Below are 16,674 nucleotides of genomic sequence, written 5' to 3' on the forward strand. Positions count from 1 at the left end.
GCACTGTGCACATGGCAGATTTCACGGCATCAAAAGTGGTCTGACAGGCATCAGTCCAGATCATTTTCCTTGGCTGCTTCCTTGAAGTCAACTCTGTCAAGGGGGCAACAATGGTACAATATTCCTTGACAAATCATCTGCAGTACCTGGTAAGCCCTAAAAAGGCTCTCACCTCTGTCCGGGTCTTTGGGGTTCCCACGCCAGAATGGTGTTAATCCTAGGATGTAGGGGCACCACCTGTCTGCTTCCTACTTGGTGCCCTAAGTACAAAACAGATCCCTGCCCTAGCTGGCACTTACTGGCCTTGATAGTGAGGCCTGGCTTCTGCTGAGCCTTCAACTCTTTGCAGAGGTGTCCAAAGTGTTCCTCCCAGCTGGAGCTGAATACAGCAATGTCATCCAGGTATGCAGAGTTGAATGTCTCCAGCCTGGACAGTACCTGGTTGACCAGTCTCTGGAATGTGGGGTGCGAGTTTTTCAACCCAAAAGTCATGACACGGAACTGGTAGTGACCCTCTGGTGTTGAAAATGCAGATCTCTCAATTGCCCCATCAGTCATAGTAATCTGCTAGAATACAGATGTTAGATCAAACGTACTGAGGTACTTGGCAGCTCCCAAACAATCAATGAGTGCATCAGCTCTGGGGATGGGGTGTGGGTCAGTCCTGGTGACGACATTGAGATCATGGTAGTCCTCACAGAACTGGAGTTCACGAGTGACACCGGGTGCAGCAGCTTTCGGAATCAAGACCACTAGGCTAGCCCAGGGTCTGCTGGAGGGCTCTTTCACCCTTAATGCCAACATCTTAGAAACCTCTTCCTTAATGCTGGCCCTGACCTTGTCAGTTACTCTGTAAATTTTGTGTTTTATAGGTAAACTGTCCCCAGTGTCTACATCATGGACACAGCAAGTGGTGATTCCTGGAGTCAGGGAGAACAGGGAGGCAAACTGTCCCAGCACCCGGCGACAGACCCTCTGCTGCTCTGGGGTCAGGGTGGGAGAGAGGTTGATACCATCCACTGGCCCAGCATGTTCCTTGGCAGACAGGATGTCAGGAAGAGGCTCACTCTCCTCTTCCATTCCATCATCTGTAGCAAGGAGCATTGTCTCTTCAAACCTCTCAAAGTGAGGTTAGAGTTGGTTCATGTGTTGGACCCTCAAAGGGTTCCTAGGAGTCTGCAAGTTCACCAAGTAGCTTACTTCACTCTTGTGCTCCACCACCTCAAATGGCCCAGTCCACTTATCTTGGAGCACACAAGGCTCCACTGGTGCCACCATCAACTCTTTTTGGCCAGGCTGAAACTCAACTAGAGTGACATTCTGGTCATACCATCCTTTCATCTCCTCCTGGCTGGATTCCAGGATTGCCTGAGTGAGTTTCATGAAGTACTGAGTCTGGTTCCTGAAGGCCAACACATAGCTTAACACATCTTGGGTCTTACTGTGAGTTTTCACCCAGCCCTCCTTCACCAGACTGAGAGGCCCTCTCGCAGGGTGCCATTACAGCAAATCAAAGAGTCTAAACCCTAAGGATTTCTGTGGTATTTTCCTGTAGGTAAACAACATGCATGGTAAGAAAATGTCCCACGTACATCTCATGGGTTTCGTAAGACCCTTTATCATGCCTATCAGGGTTCGGTTGAATCTCTCAATCAACTCACTTCCTTGGGGAATGGGGGAATGGTAAGGAATGGTGAATCTGTACAATACACACCACTACACCCACAATGACGTCATATGCCTAGATATGAATTGATGATGCCCATCAGTGCAAGGCTCACCACAGGGGCTGTGATTGTCCTGAGAGGGACAGCATCTGGGTACCAGGTGCCATGGATCACCAAGACCAAGATATACTTGTTGCCTACAACTGTCTTGGGTTCCTGGGGCCCCACAGTATCAATGGTCACTTGCTGGAAAGGGGTGCTCACCATACGAAAGGGTTAGAGAAAAGCCTTACACTTCCCTCCACTGTTGACGCTTGCCCGGCAAGTCTGGCAAGTCCTACAATGAGTGGTAGTGCTCTTCTGCATTTGGGGCCAAAAGAAGTGGGTGACAAGCCTGTGAAAGGTCTTGTTGTGCCCCAAATGTCCTGGCAAAGGCACATCATGAGCTAGACCCAGTAGGACGGTCCTGAATCACTGGGGTACCACCAGCACATGGGATGACCCATTTTGAGCAACCTTAAGCTCACTGGATAGGAGACCATTCTCTCAATAAATCCAATGTGATCCAGTCTGATCACCTGCTGCCTGGCTTGCAACCATCTGTGCCTTGCAGTATCACTCCCTGGTGAAACCCCCTTCCTGCTGCCAAGAGGTCAGCTCAGGCATGTCTCCCAGTTTGACCACTTGCTTCCCTGTGGGTTCCAGGGCATCCCAATCAAGCTCTGCCTCCTTCGGGACCAGGGGAACTTCTAGGGCAGGTTTCCCATGCCCCATGCCTCTCCTCTTTCTGGCAGGCACCTGGGCCACAGTTTCATGCTCCAGGTCCTCTTAATAATCCCTACTGGCTGCCATTGACCAAGTGGTCACACATGCCCACTCAGGCAGACCTAGCATCTCCAAATGAACCTGGTGTTCCACCTCCTTCCAATGGGAACTCTCCAGGTCATTGGCAAGCTGACAGTCAACAGGCATGGGTGGACTCACAACAACCTTCAAAGAACCTGAAACCCCCCACTCAAAGGGAACCTTCGCCACCTTACACAGGCCCTCACACTTGTCTTCAGCAACTACACAGTGATATACATAGGGGATGACCTGCCCCTCCGATACCCATTGACAACTGACAGATGTCACACTGGCTCTGTGTCTCTCAGAGCTTCCAACCTCCTCCCATTGATGGTCACCCACTGCAGGTACTTTTTAGTGTTATCGGATGGGCAGGTTTCCTGGACCATCTTTCTATCTCCCAACAAGATAAGGATCATCACTGCTGGCTCCCCATCCACACATGCAACCAACTCCTCCCCCAGCACTACACTAACTTACCTCGATGACGGTGCACCAGTGGGTGCTGGTCGTGCCTTGGGGCATTTAGAATCATTCTGCATGTGACCCTCTAAAACCACATGCATTAAACTTGCAGGGACCCCAGTTATCTGGCCTACCCCTAGGGAGACATGGTTTCGTACCACTGGGGAAGGGCTGGGAATCTTTACCCTGTGTACTGTTTTGGGGCCCTTTAGAGAACTCCTTTTGGTTACCCATGTCCCCCCACTCTTCTGCTTGGGACTCTGCTCACCTTTGGATGGGCTTCCCACATCTCCCCTATGGACCCTGGTACTTGTCCATCCATCTGCCTCCTGAGCAAGCTTCCTGAGGTTAGTCAGCTTACTATCCATCAGATGCTGGTACAGCTCTGGAACACAAATTCTACTCAAGTGCTCCCAACCACTCAGATTGTACAACCCCTGGTAATCAGTTACCCTGCTGCACTTTATTGAACCATCCAGTGCTCTGCAATAAAGATTCACACATTCCACCGGCGTATTTGAGTCAAGCTTTTTACAATTCTTAAACTTTTTCCGGTTCTGCTCTGGTGTGAGACCATACCTGAGGCATTAAATCATCCTTCATATTGTGGTAGGTCAGAGCACCAGCCACCTCCAAAGGTGATAGGGTGTTCCTCCCACTGGCCTCAAAGTGTTTCCACATGCCTGCCCCCAATTCTTCACAGGGACATCATTCATACACATTGATGCCTCATAAGATGCAAACCAAGCATAAATATCCCCCTGGTCTGGACATTCTGCAATAGGTCTTTGGATATGTATAACTTACCGCCTTGCACTGGCTGTACGCTGCCCCCATTTCTATTGGACTATGCTTGTTTGGCCTTGATGTCCAGTTCTTTCATGCTCAATTCATGTGCCAAAAGCAATTTTATTTCTTCTAAGGCACAAGAATTCTTGCTCTCCTCTGCCTTTTCCTGGAGCCAGATGACCTCCAACTCATGATCCCTGGCCCTTTGCCTTTCCTCCATTTCCTCTTGAGCCAAATTCCTGGAAGAATGATTGCTGACAGCCACAGAGGCTACTCTCCCAACAGGCAGATCCTGGGATCTGAAGCTGCCCTCTGGCGCACTCCCATCCACATATGCATCAACTATCTCCCCAGCGTCTCTGGGCTCCCACCAGAATTCAAGTCCTTCTGCAACTCCTCTTTCCTAGAGGTGCTTTTAATAGGGCATCCAAAGTGTTTGTAAAATTGCTTGAGCTGATCTACTTTGTTGGTATGCAACATTTCAATGATAAACTCCAAGTCTGCTTCCTTTGCTCGTTTACCAATTAGAGACCTGATGCATGGATACTTCAAGGGTTAGATCAAAAATAGAACCAAAAACACAGTATGTGGTTGCGTAGTGGTCTGCACTAAACTAGTGATGTACACCAATCACTGTGGGTCAAGTACAAATACAAGTTTAATCCTCACCACTGATCAACAGTGTTAGAACTGGGGGTCTCTAGTTGGCCGAGGTAGATACCTTTGTCCAAGTAATGAACCTTGCTTATAGTCAGGGTAAGGGGGATACACACTTTAGATAACCCTCACCTCCTTGGTAGCTTGGCACAAGCAGACAGACTTATCCCAAAGGCAATGTGTAAAGTATTTGTAATCAAAATACACAGTAATACAGTGATAATACGACAAATGGACACAACACCAGTTTATAAAAATGAAGTATCTTTATCTAAACTCAACAAGACCAAACAACAAAAATCCAACATACAGGTAATAAAGTAGCACTTAAAACAGTTATTTACAAAATAAAGCCTGTAAAAAACAAATTGCTCCACCTGTGGCTATTGTGACGTAATGACAGCATTAAATTAAAAGTATGGCGCTGACCACGAGGTGCGCTGTGTCGGGCACAAAGTCACGCGTACCCCCACTCAAACAGTGCCTTCTTTGGATAAGGAAGTCTATGACAATGCAAGGCGTAATAGAGGTGAGGTATTAGTGTCAGGGTCTAAGCTGGCTCCCTGGCTGCCATGTGGGAGGAGGTCATGTCTACGAGGAGGCGACATGTCAAATCCAGGACTGGGGAAGTTGGTTGTGTCAGTGGTGAGGTGTTGGTTACGCTGACGATATGAAGTCAGTGAGTTCATAGAGTCACCCTCAGCAGTTATCAGTGCCACAATAACAGGATGCTGGCGCTGGGGATGACGAAGTCGGTGCGAGTGCTGGCATCAGGAAATGCCGATAACTGCAGGCATCGCAGGCGCTGATGGGCGTTAGAGCTGCGGTGAAGGCCGGGCGGTGCGCCAGGCACTTCATGAGTGCTGCCTCTGGCCTCGGTGAAGGTCGCAGCATCAAAGCTGCATCACTGATGGCATCGGGGATTACTTTTCTTGCTTCTTTTAGGTTTCTTCCAGCTTCCGACAGCTGGGACAACATCCAGAGGCCAAACACTGGAATAGGCACCTCCTGGCTGTTCGGCACTCTCAGCAATAGAGTTCAGGGAAGCAAGGGGTTGAAATCTTTGTGTCCCTGACACTTAAGAACAGGAGGCTAGCACACACAGGCCCTTTGTGATTCATGTTCAAGTAGGTTTCTCAGCAAAGTTCCAGTCTTTGTCCTTTCCTTGGCAGAAGTAGCAACCCCATACAGCACACAACAAAGGGACCGCTCTCCTCCTCACAGCTCTCCAGCTCTTCTCCTTGGCAAAGCGCCCTCTTGAGTCCAGAAGTGATCTAACGTTCCGGTGTTTAAGGTCCAGTACTTATATCTAAGCCTGGGCAAAGCACTACGCTACGCTCGCGTAGATTGCGAAGTTTGCGCTACTTCGCACTACGTGAATTGCACGTAGCACACTGCAAACACGCGTAGCGTAGTGTTGCATAGTGCCGCGGTCATTTTTTTCCTTGCTCGCGGTCCTCAACGACAAGTTGGCGACCGCGAGCAAGCAAAATGACATCCAGGCGAGACTTTTTCCTCGTTCGCGATCAGCAACATCAAGTTGGCGATCGCGAGCGTGGAAAATAAACCTTCCGGCGAGTTTCTCAATGCGAGGAGGTCAGGTTTCTCATTGCGAGGGGTCGCGCATGCTCGCGACCACTCGCAATGAGAAACTACCAGTCCGCGTTGAGAAAGCTGCCGTTCGAGTAAAAATCTACTCGAGCAGCAGAAAACTACAGCTCGCACTGTGCAATATGCTGTTTTCAATGATTGCACAGTGCCGGTTGCTTGTCTGCACTGTGCAATCATTGAAAACGACATCTTGCACAGTGCCAACATGTTACTACGCAGTTCGCAAAGTGCTACGCGTAGCTCGCAAAGTGCGAAGTGCACTTTGCGTAGCTCCGCGTAGCGCTACTTCGCGAACTACGCCCAGGGTTACTCATATCCCATTTTGTTTTTGTTCTTCTTTGTGCAAGGATTTCTGAGCCTAGTCCAAATCAGTTCTGTCCTCACTGGTGCAGAATGACCACAGGGGTGGAGACAGCATTGTGAATGGAAGACTGGCCCTATTCAGGTGCCAGGAAAACTCCTCCCAGTACTCTAAATGCAGCAAGGTCTATTCAGCTCAGCTCTGAGTTCTCCTGGAAGGGCCACCTCAACTCCCCCCCCCCCCCTCCGTGGCTGTCTACAGTGAATGCACATCCCCATCCCCTGTCACTCCAAGACCAGACAGTCAATCCACAATCAGGCAGAGGCACACAGAATGGTTAAACAAGTAAATGCCTACTTTCTAAAAGTGCAAAAGAAACAATTGATGGACAGAATGATGGACAATGCAAACATTCACCCCCAGTAAAAAGGATCTGGGTTTAATCCATCAGTTTTTTTGCTCAGCACACCACCCCAGTTTGGACCCAGCCATATGCAAATCAGTCTTGAACTTGTTCCTTTTGGAAACAGTCCAGCCCGAACTGCCAAGCCAGGTCCTCCCTGGACCGGAAACAAGCATCCTGGGACCATATTCAGGGCACCACCCTTCTTCAGCCAGGCTAGCTTGAATCCAGTGGTGTAGTGTGCACGGGATCGACGTCTGGGCATACCCTTCCCACTTAGGGCGACATATGTAAAAGAAACAATTGATGGGCGGAATATTGGACAATGCAAACTTTCACCTCCAGTCAAAAGGATCTGGGTTTACTTTAATCCAGCATTCATTTGCTCACCACACCACCCCAGTTTGGACCCAGCCATATGCAAATCAGTCTTGAAGGTGTTCCTTATGGGAATAGTCCAGCCCAAACTGCCAAGCCAGGTACTCCCTGGACCGGAAACAAGCATCCTGGAACCGGTTTGAGGGCAACACCCTTCATCAGCCAGGTTAGCTTGAATCCAGTAGTGTAGTGAGCACGGGACCCTCGTCTGGGAATAACCTTCCCACTTAGGGCGACATATGCAAAAGAAACAACTGATGGATGTAATGCTGGACAATGTGAACATTCACCCCCAGTCACAAGGATCTGGGTTTAAGCAATCATCCTTTTGCTCACCACATCGAATATTTGACGTTACAACGCAAACAATTATAACGCATGTCTTTACAACGTGGTTTTTACATCGCAACTACCATTACAATGCATGATTTTACAACGCATGCCTTTAAAATGCATTTTTAGAAACTACCATTATAACGCATAATACTTTTGGGGCAACAGTGGGTAAGTGTATGATAGTGTAAGGGTAAAAATTACTATTCCCACTCTAGTGAGTGCAACAGTAGGGTAAGTGTTGGAAAGTGTAGGGGTAACAAATACTATTTCCACTCCAGTGGGTGCAACAGGAGAATAAGTGTTGGATTGTGTAGGGGTTAAAATACTATCCCAATGTCCCCCAAAATCCATAGCCATCCTAAAACTGAAAAATCCCCATTATTTACCTTAGAATGCGTTGTAATGGCATTTGTTGTAATGGTATGCGGTGTAATGGCATGTGTCGTAGTGAAATGTGTTGTAATGGCATGCTTTGTAATGGCATGGATGTAAAGGCAGCTGCATTGTAACTGCTGTGTTTTAAAGGTAGTGCGTTGTAATGACTGCGTTGTAAAGATTGTTTCCCCACCACACCACCCCAGTTTGGACCCAGCCATATGTAAATCAGTCTTGACCCTGTTCCTTATGGGAACAGTCCAGCCCGGACTGCCAAGCCAGGTCCTCCCTGGACCGGAAACAAGCATCCTGGGACCAGTTTCAGGGCATCCCCCTTCATCCCATAAGGAACAAGTTCAAGACTGATTTGCATATAGCTAGATCCAAACTGGGGTGGTGAGCAAAAGAATGATGGATTTAACCCAGATCCTTGTGACTGGGGGTGAATGCTTGCATTGTTCAGCATTCATTCCATCAATTGTTTCTTTTGAATACTTTCTAAAAGTGCCATTTTCAAACAGATAATTTAAAAACCATCTTCACTAAAAGATGTCTTATTAAATTCTGAGTTCAGAGAGCCTAAACTTTATTCATCTATCTTATCCCAATGCGAGTTTATTCTTGTAAGGGGTGTGTTACATGTATGAAAAGGAAAAGTTAGGGCCTGGCCAGTGGGTGCACTTGCCAGGTTGACTTGGCAGTTCAAAACTGCGTGCAGACACTGCAGTGGCAGCTCTGAGTTACCTTTGCAGGTCTAATTATGTAGGTGGCCCAAACAGTGCAGAAGGCCCACTAGTAGCATTTGATTTATAAGCTCTGGCACACTCACTGCACTTTACTAGGGACTTACCAGTAAATCAAAAATACCAATCAGGGAGATCCAATTGCAATAACAATTTACACAGGGAGCACTTGCACTGTGACACTGATCATCAGTGGGGAAGTGCCCAAAGCATCTACCCAGCAAAAACAAAATCCCACACAGCATCAAAAATACAGGAGGTAGGGGCAAATAATTCAGGGGAAACTACACCAAAGATGCCAAGTCTAACAAATATATCCCCTGTCTTAAACCTATTGTGTGCACAATGATGCAATGCTGTGGTTGCAAGTGTGGCAGTTTTGGTAGACAGGATTATTTTGTGTAAGAAGGGACTGCTTTCTGCACAAAAACAGTCCTCAGAGTTCTTTTCCTCTTTCCCGCTGAATGCAAAGGAATGGGACTATAATTAATTGAACTGAATGCCATTGAAAGATGAATACATATCCCCATTAAATCAGAGAAAGACATATAGGCATTAAAGCCACAGAAGATAAGAGAAACTGAATTATTTATTCATAACTTTATTACAAATATTGTAAGGAATTAGAACCTGAATAATCTGAGACATGTTGTTATCTTCATTCTTGTGAGCTACCGATCAATTGTTTCACAGTTCCACTTTAATACTCATTTTCCAGACAGGGAATGTGGATCCACTATTGAGATTTCTAATCTGATTTAGGGTATTCCATTTTCTAATACAATTTTCTTGCTGTCGCTCAAATACAGCCTTTGTGCTAGGTGATGGCTCTCACAGCAGTAGCAATAGTGCTGGGTTCCAAGCAGTAGTATCCAAACAAGGACTCAATGAAATGTGGTATCTCAGCATTTGGCTGTCATCAGCCTTTCTGAGGAGAAATCAGGCACAGATAAAAGGGCCACCCTGCTTAGAAATGTTGACATCTTTAACAAGAGAAACCAATGACCTACCCCTTACTCTACCATCTGCCATATGTCATAACTCAGAAAGAACTAATCAGAAGCCCTTTGCCAATAAAGGTCCTCACAGATTTTTGGGGTAGCTTTTTCTCCATTCTCCCTCACTAAAGTTCTGGGTCTCCATATTCTATCAAAAGGGGTGCAGCCAATACACTTCCACTGTGTAAGGAAGCTGTATCTATTCTCCATTTTGTCATGCAAAATGTATTCTACAGGTCCATGCACTAACACTTTCATCTTAGAAGGAGTCTTACTACTACGCACTCAGGGGCAGATTAACTAAGGGCTTTTGTTTCCCTTGCATTAAAAAAGGGATGTAAGGCAGCACAAGCCCTTAAAAGGAATTTAATAAGTCATGCAAAGACACCTTGCATGGCTGTGCGTGGCTGGGTAAATCTAGAGCATTGCAAGGCAGCGCAAATCAGTGGTTTAGATTTCAAATCATTCCAGGGGTGTAGCAAAGGATTTTTCCTGCATCCACCCATGGATTTTGACACAATCCCAGATTTACTTAGGTGAGTAAACCTGAGATTGCATTAAAACGGTATGTCTTCCCAAGTAAGGAGCAACAAGGAGAAATATCTGTAATGCTCCTTGTTATTTCCTCTTTCTATGCATTTTGCAGTCAGCAACCCACAGAGAAAGAGGAAAATGCCTCAAAGGATTGTTTTTGTACAGGAAGGTGCCCCTTCCTGCACAAAACAACCTTACTCATAATTCAGACACTTCTGAACCATGGTGCAAAGGTGCCTGTGTGGGCCCTAGGCAGCACACAGTGAACCTGCCAGAGAGAGAGCAGAAACACATCATACCTCAGTAGATATAGTACATTTTTTCTCTCTCCCTGTCACACAATGTAGCCCGGCAAGTTGTCTTGCAACCTTGTGTTACATGACTTCTTATCAAATATGTTCATTGCTATAGACTCACCTCACATACACACATGAAAAGATATAGGGGTCACACAGAATCCCTCCTTGGGCTAGCTGAGATGATCTATCCTGAACCTCAATCACCCCCTCTTCTGCTCATTGAAGCCTGCTTATAATCTCAAATTCCCCTTTGCTGATTGCCATATCCCTTTGATCCCTGTGTTAGCCATTAACCATTTTTCTTGACTTCAGCCATATGAGTGTCTTTAACCTTTTCTGCCATCCTTCCCAGACCATACTCATTTTCACCAATTCACCTTTAAGCTCCTTAGCCAGGTGTTATTTCCTATATCCTGAGATCAACCCCCAGATTACTGTTCCAGCATCAAACAGCATATTCTACACTCAAAGGTTAGCGTGTCGCAGTGACAGCTTTTTATTCACTTTGCATGTTCTGATTTTTCAGTAAACCCTTACCAGTTCTATACGTAGGCTGAAGAGGTGAGGAGTATTAGGGGTTGGCAGTATAGGCAGCATGAATAAGAACCATTTACAAAAAGGATATCCTAATACATGTGGCCTAGACTCAAATAGGTGTCCTCCTGCACATGATCTTCTTCTTCACTACCATGCACTTTTGTGCCTTTAGACATTGGTCCTTCTCCTTGCGTATTCAGCATCCTCCTTTTCTGGGCTGTTTTGGTTCTCATAATCTTCATCCTGGCCTAACTAGTTCTGGTCACCCTGCTACTGGTTTCCTGAATCTAGGGGTCCTGGTTGTAGTCCTTCTTGACCCAGGTCTCTCTTGCCCTGCTCCTGGCTCATTGTTCTAGTATCTCCACCTGGGCCTTCTTGATTCTGGTGGTACTGATCCTCATCCTGATCCTGCTGGTCTGTTGGGTCCCCCTTGGTTCTCCCAGGGCCGGCACTCCTAGTCTTCCTGGATTGGGTCATCCTGATTCTCCTTGCCTTGGTCCTTTTGGTCCACCTGGTACAGGTTCCATTGGTCCCGGTCCTCCTTTTTAGGCCCTTTTGTGCTGAGCCTGGTCATTTTGGTCCTAGGCTAGTCCTGGTACCCCTGAATATCACCAGACTAGCCATAACACTCCAGTTCCTAGTCGTCCTGCTCCACTGGGAACTTCAGGTCCGGCTCTCTTGGTTGTCACCTCTCTGGTCCTCCTAGCCCTGTACCTGGTTCTGCTGATTCTGATTCTTCTAGACCACCTTCTGATCCCTGGTCTTAATGGCCCTAGTTCACCTACTCCTGACTTGACTAGTCCTTCAGGTCCTCTTCCAACATGTCATGATACTTTTGGCCCTGGTCCTGGTCCTTTTGCCGATTGTCATCTTGACAAACGTGTCCACTTTCTTCTGGCTCTTCTTCTTCCTGTCATCCTCTTCTTAGCCATTCTTAGCCACCCAGCTTGGTCACAAAGGCTCCTGTCATCATGTCATTCCTTGCCATGGTCCACCCTTGCCTCCCCATCCTGGTCCTGCTTGTCCTGGTATGCCAGGCCCTGATACTCTGGGCCTCTGTGAATTGAGCTTCCGTATTCCCTGGGTTGTGGTCCCACTGGTCCTTATTGCCCTAGTCCTCTTATCTCTTATCCAGTTGTCTCTGCCTGCCTGGCTATCTCCTCTCTATTCATCAGGTCCTGTTCTCCTAGTCGTCCTCACTCTCAGTCTGGTTTGCCTAGCAATGGCCTTCTAATTCCTGGTCCTCACAGTCTATATTCCTTTCCTTGTTTTGATCCCACTATGCTTGATCCTTTTATTCCCTCCTTCTTTGGGTCTTTATATGCCTACTCCTCTTGGTTCTGACCCTTCTAACCACCCAGATACTTTCAGACCCTCTTCTCCTAGCTCTTTAATTTCGTTCCTGATCCTCTTGACCCTCGATCTTTTAACCTGGTCCTTCTGATCCCTCTCAACTTGCTCATCTGATTCACTGGCATAATCTCCTGGTCCGGATGGCCCCTCAGTCTATCTGGCCTCTTGTGTCCTGGCCATCTTAGGCCTTACCCTCTTAGCTCTTGTCTTCCTGCTTTGGATCATCCTTGTCCTCTGGCACTGCACCAAATAGTCTGCCCCCCCTTGGTGCTGGTGCTTTTTGTTTGGGGCATTCTAAACCTCACCATGTTGGTCCTCCTGGAAATGCAGGTCTAGCCCCCTTTGTCTTTCTGCATCTGGCTGTTCTGGTCTGCCAGATCTTCCTCACCCTGGTCCTGCTACCCCAGATCCTGGTCTTTCTGCTCCACTTGGTAATTTGGGCCCTGGTCTACTAGTCCTGGAATTTCGAACACTCTTAAGTCTTTTCCTGATCATATGGGTGCTGATCCTTCTAACATTCCTTACTCTGGTCTTGGTCCTCCTAGCTCTGGTCCTCCTCGTATTCTTGGTAGGAACCCCTGTGTCTTTTTGCTTATATTGGCCCCATATTCTATTGGCATGGAACCTGTCTTCCTGGATCTGGACCAGATTGTCTTGCCTCTGTTCTTCCTCCTGCTTGTCCTCATGTTGCTGCACAAACTTGTCATGGTCCTCCTTTATCTGATCCCTTTGGGCCTGGTCATCCTGTTGCTCACCTGCCTAGCCATCCTGTTCTTAGCCCTTTGACATGGTCCTCATAGCTGTGATCTCCCTGGTCCTGATGTCTCTGGACCTGATCCTCCTTTTTCTCCTCACCCTGGCACTCCTGGTCCTAGTAATCACTGTCCTGATCTTTCTGGTCCCTCGCTCTTTTGTTTCCTAGTCATCATAGAACTTTTCCTTCTGACCTTGGATGCGAGTGTTCCTGTTTTCAGCTACCAGGCACTTCTGGCCAGATCATGCTTTTTTGAGCCCGTTGTCCCTGATCCCCTTTATCTTGTTTCTTAAAGTTTGAGTTCTCCTGAACCTATTTCTCCTGGACCTAACCCACCTGCTATCTTTTTCTTGGTCTTCTTGGTCGCCTTAGTCCAGGACTTCTCGGCTATTCTTGCTTCATTTTGCCTGTTATTATAAACTTTGCCTTTTGGCCATCATTACTCTTTCTGGTTCACCCTGTCTTGGACCATCTGGACCAGCTCCTTTGTGGTCCTCTTGGTCCTTGTCAGCTTGTCCTGGTTCTCTTCACTGACAACCTACTAGCTGTGGTACCGCAGGTCCTGGTCCATCTTGTTTCTCGTGTCCTGGCACTCTTATTCTTTGTCCTCCTGGTTTGGGTTGTGCTTGTTCTCCTGGATCTATTCCTTGTCCCTTTAATCCTACTGGTACTGCAGCTATTGATCCAGGTCCTCTTGATCCAGGTTCACCTTGATTAGGTCCTCGTGAGCCTGGTCATTTTAGCCCTGATCATTCAGTTTGCCACTGTCCATTCCACTTGGTCTTCCGGGTGCTAGGTCTTACCTCAGATTCTCCTTACACTCGTCCTGCTACTTGTAATTATTGCTCTGCCCCTCTTGGTAATCCGAGTCCTGGTCCCCTAGGTCCTATTTTCATTACCCTGGTGGCCCATTTTCCAGTCTCCCTAGTCCTCATTCTCTTGTCTTCTGGATGCCCTTGGTACTGCCTCCCTCCGTTAACCTAATCCTTATCCTGCCTTTCCTAGTTTCCTGGACATACCAGCCATTGTCCAACAGGTCCTGATCTTCTTAGTCCTTTTCAATCTGGTCTTACACCCCTGTCTGTTGTCCACCTGCCGCTTACCAGCATAGCTCTGCCCTAACTTGTCCTGACACATATCGGTTTGACCCTGGGTCTCCTGTTTCACAAGTTCCTTGGCTTTTTCAGCATCCTCACCCTAATTCTCATCCATTACTCCCCCTGGTCCAGCTTTCCTGGTCTACCTAGTCCCCTCATTTGCTTGTTCCTAACCCTTCTGATCCTGTTCACCTTGGTCCATATAGTCCTGGTCTTAGTTCTAGTACTCCTTGGTCTCGTCCTCATGTAACGGGTCTTCTGATGCTAGTTCCAAGGGCCTTGGTTTCCTCGGCCCTCTTAGACCCCAGCCGTCCTGTACCATCTTACTCCAACTAGTCCTCCCGACCTCCTGGTTTGCCTATTCTACCTTGTTCTTGTCTATCTGACCATGGGCCCCTCTATCATGGTCATGGTCATATTGGGTCTGGTCTTCCAAATCCCTCTGGCAATGGTCCTCCTAGTTCCTATGTTGTGGATCACCCTGGTTCATGTAGTTCTTGTCATCCTAGTTTAGGATCCCCATGAGTCTGACACTCCTGGTCCCTCTGATCATGGACCCACTGGACCTAGACGTTCTTGTCCTTTATAACCCCCTGATCATTCTAATCTAGTGTCTCCAGGTCCTGCTAGTTCTGGTCCTTTCTGATTGCATTCTTTTTGGTCTTGGTCCATTTGCTTCTGGCTTCTTGGTCTTCTTTGATCTGATGTCTGGGGTCTTGGCCCTCCTGTCTTTGGTCCTTCTCTCCATAGGTCTCCTGGTACTGGTCCTCTTTGATATATCTATTAGGGTGTGCTTCTCCTCGCCCTACTTGTCCTTGTCCCTCTGGTCCTGGTCAGTGCGCACAGGCCCTCATCACCCTCCTCGCCTTAATGGTTGAGGGCCTTTTGTTCCTTCTATCTCTGGGCCTTCTGTTCCTTTGGGCCCTTGTCCCCTGGGTTCACCCCACTGTTTCACATCCTCCTAGCCCTCCTGATCATTTTGACACTACTCCCAGTTCCCCTAGTGCTTTTCTTCATTGTCCTGTTCCTCGTCGTCTATTGGTTCATAGACCCCACTGGCATTGGTAATCCTCGTCCTTGTAGATAAGGTCTCTTTGGACCTGGTTCATCTTGTCCTGGACCTCGTGGCTCTAGTCGTCCCTGCCATCCTTGTAGTCCACCTCTTGGCCCTTATTCTCCTAGTTTTTATGCCCCTCCTCTCACTGCTTCCTTTGTCAGCACCCTCTCCACAAGTACTTTATTCAGGGACATCCTCCAAGCCTGTCACGCAGATGTATTTATTTTGACTTCCAGATTTTATTTGTTGATACAGCACTGTCAAGTAAAGAAGGGAGTGCCAAGTAAAAACAGGACCTAGCCCACTTAAAACACTGCTTGATATTTTAAAAATCTAACCTACCATTTCCACAATGCATGGTCAGTACGTCATTGTAAGTGTGGCTGAATGGACCCCTCATGACATGGGACCAATAAGCATAAATGTCATAAACCTATTCTGCTGGGCGAATAGTATGAAAAATGTGTTTATTCACAAGCAGCAGAGTGAACTTCTCATGTGAATTACCCAGATGCATTATTTACCTGTCTCTTACTTTCAGTTCCCCATTCCATTGAAGCCCAATTACTTTATCTCTCTCAATTTAGGTTCTGCAAGTGCCCCAAAGCACTGTGCCCCCAAGCACCAATTACCTATACATGTCCCTCCCTCTGGATTCCAGATAGCACTTATCTTTCTGCATTCCCTGTTTGCTGCTACTTGTTGTCTGCTGCTGTGTTGCCAGATTTGAAATACAAATCAAGCACAATCCCCCTTAAACAGACGCCTAGAGATAGCATAAGGCCTTCCAGAAGGAGCCCCAAAAGAGCCCTGCCATCAAAAATCATAAAAAGAAGCATCATGAACTTTAAAAAACAAAATGTAGTGCACAAAACATTTATGTAACATGTTTTAAAAACATACTCAGTATTCTGTGCTGACAGTCAAATACTCCCGGACTGAAGAATAGAATATCTGTATGCCATATCCTGAAGCTTCTGTTTTAGTTCTACCTGTTTTATTTGAATTTTAAAATAGCATTAACGTTTATTTTTCAAAATTGATTTTATGCTTTTTCATCTGTAAACATCTTAGCTTAATTCATGCCCTTACCTTTTTACAAACTACTGCACTTACTTTCAAATGCTTCACATCCCAATTACAAGATGGCCACCACACTACCACTGCCTGCAGTCTCTTTTTTCTTTATGGCCGGCTAAATAAAGGCCTGCTTTACACTATTTATCCCACTGCTGGTCAAATTGCACATTATCTCTACTATTTAATCTATGGCAGGCTAAACAGCAGACATATAATACTATTTTGCTGACCGCTGGGAAAATGGCAGAGATTTTGATTTTAAACTTTTTGGGTGAGTTGTTGAAGCAAGGTTGTTCTAAAAGTAGTAATTTGAATGAGTTAAACTCAAAAATTGGTTTACTAGAGTTTGCCCTGAATTAAAGAAATACTCTCCTTATACAGCATAATAATGAAT

The sequence above is a fragment of the Triturus cristatus genome, chromosome 5_2 (assembly GCF_964204655.1).
Source record: "Triturus cristatus chromosome 5_2, aTriCri1.1, whole genome shotgun sequence".
NCBI classification, from domain to species: Eukaryota; Metazoa; Chordata; class Amphibia; order Caudata; family Salamandridae; genus Triturus; species Triturus cristatus.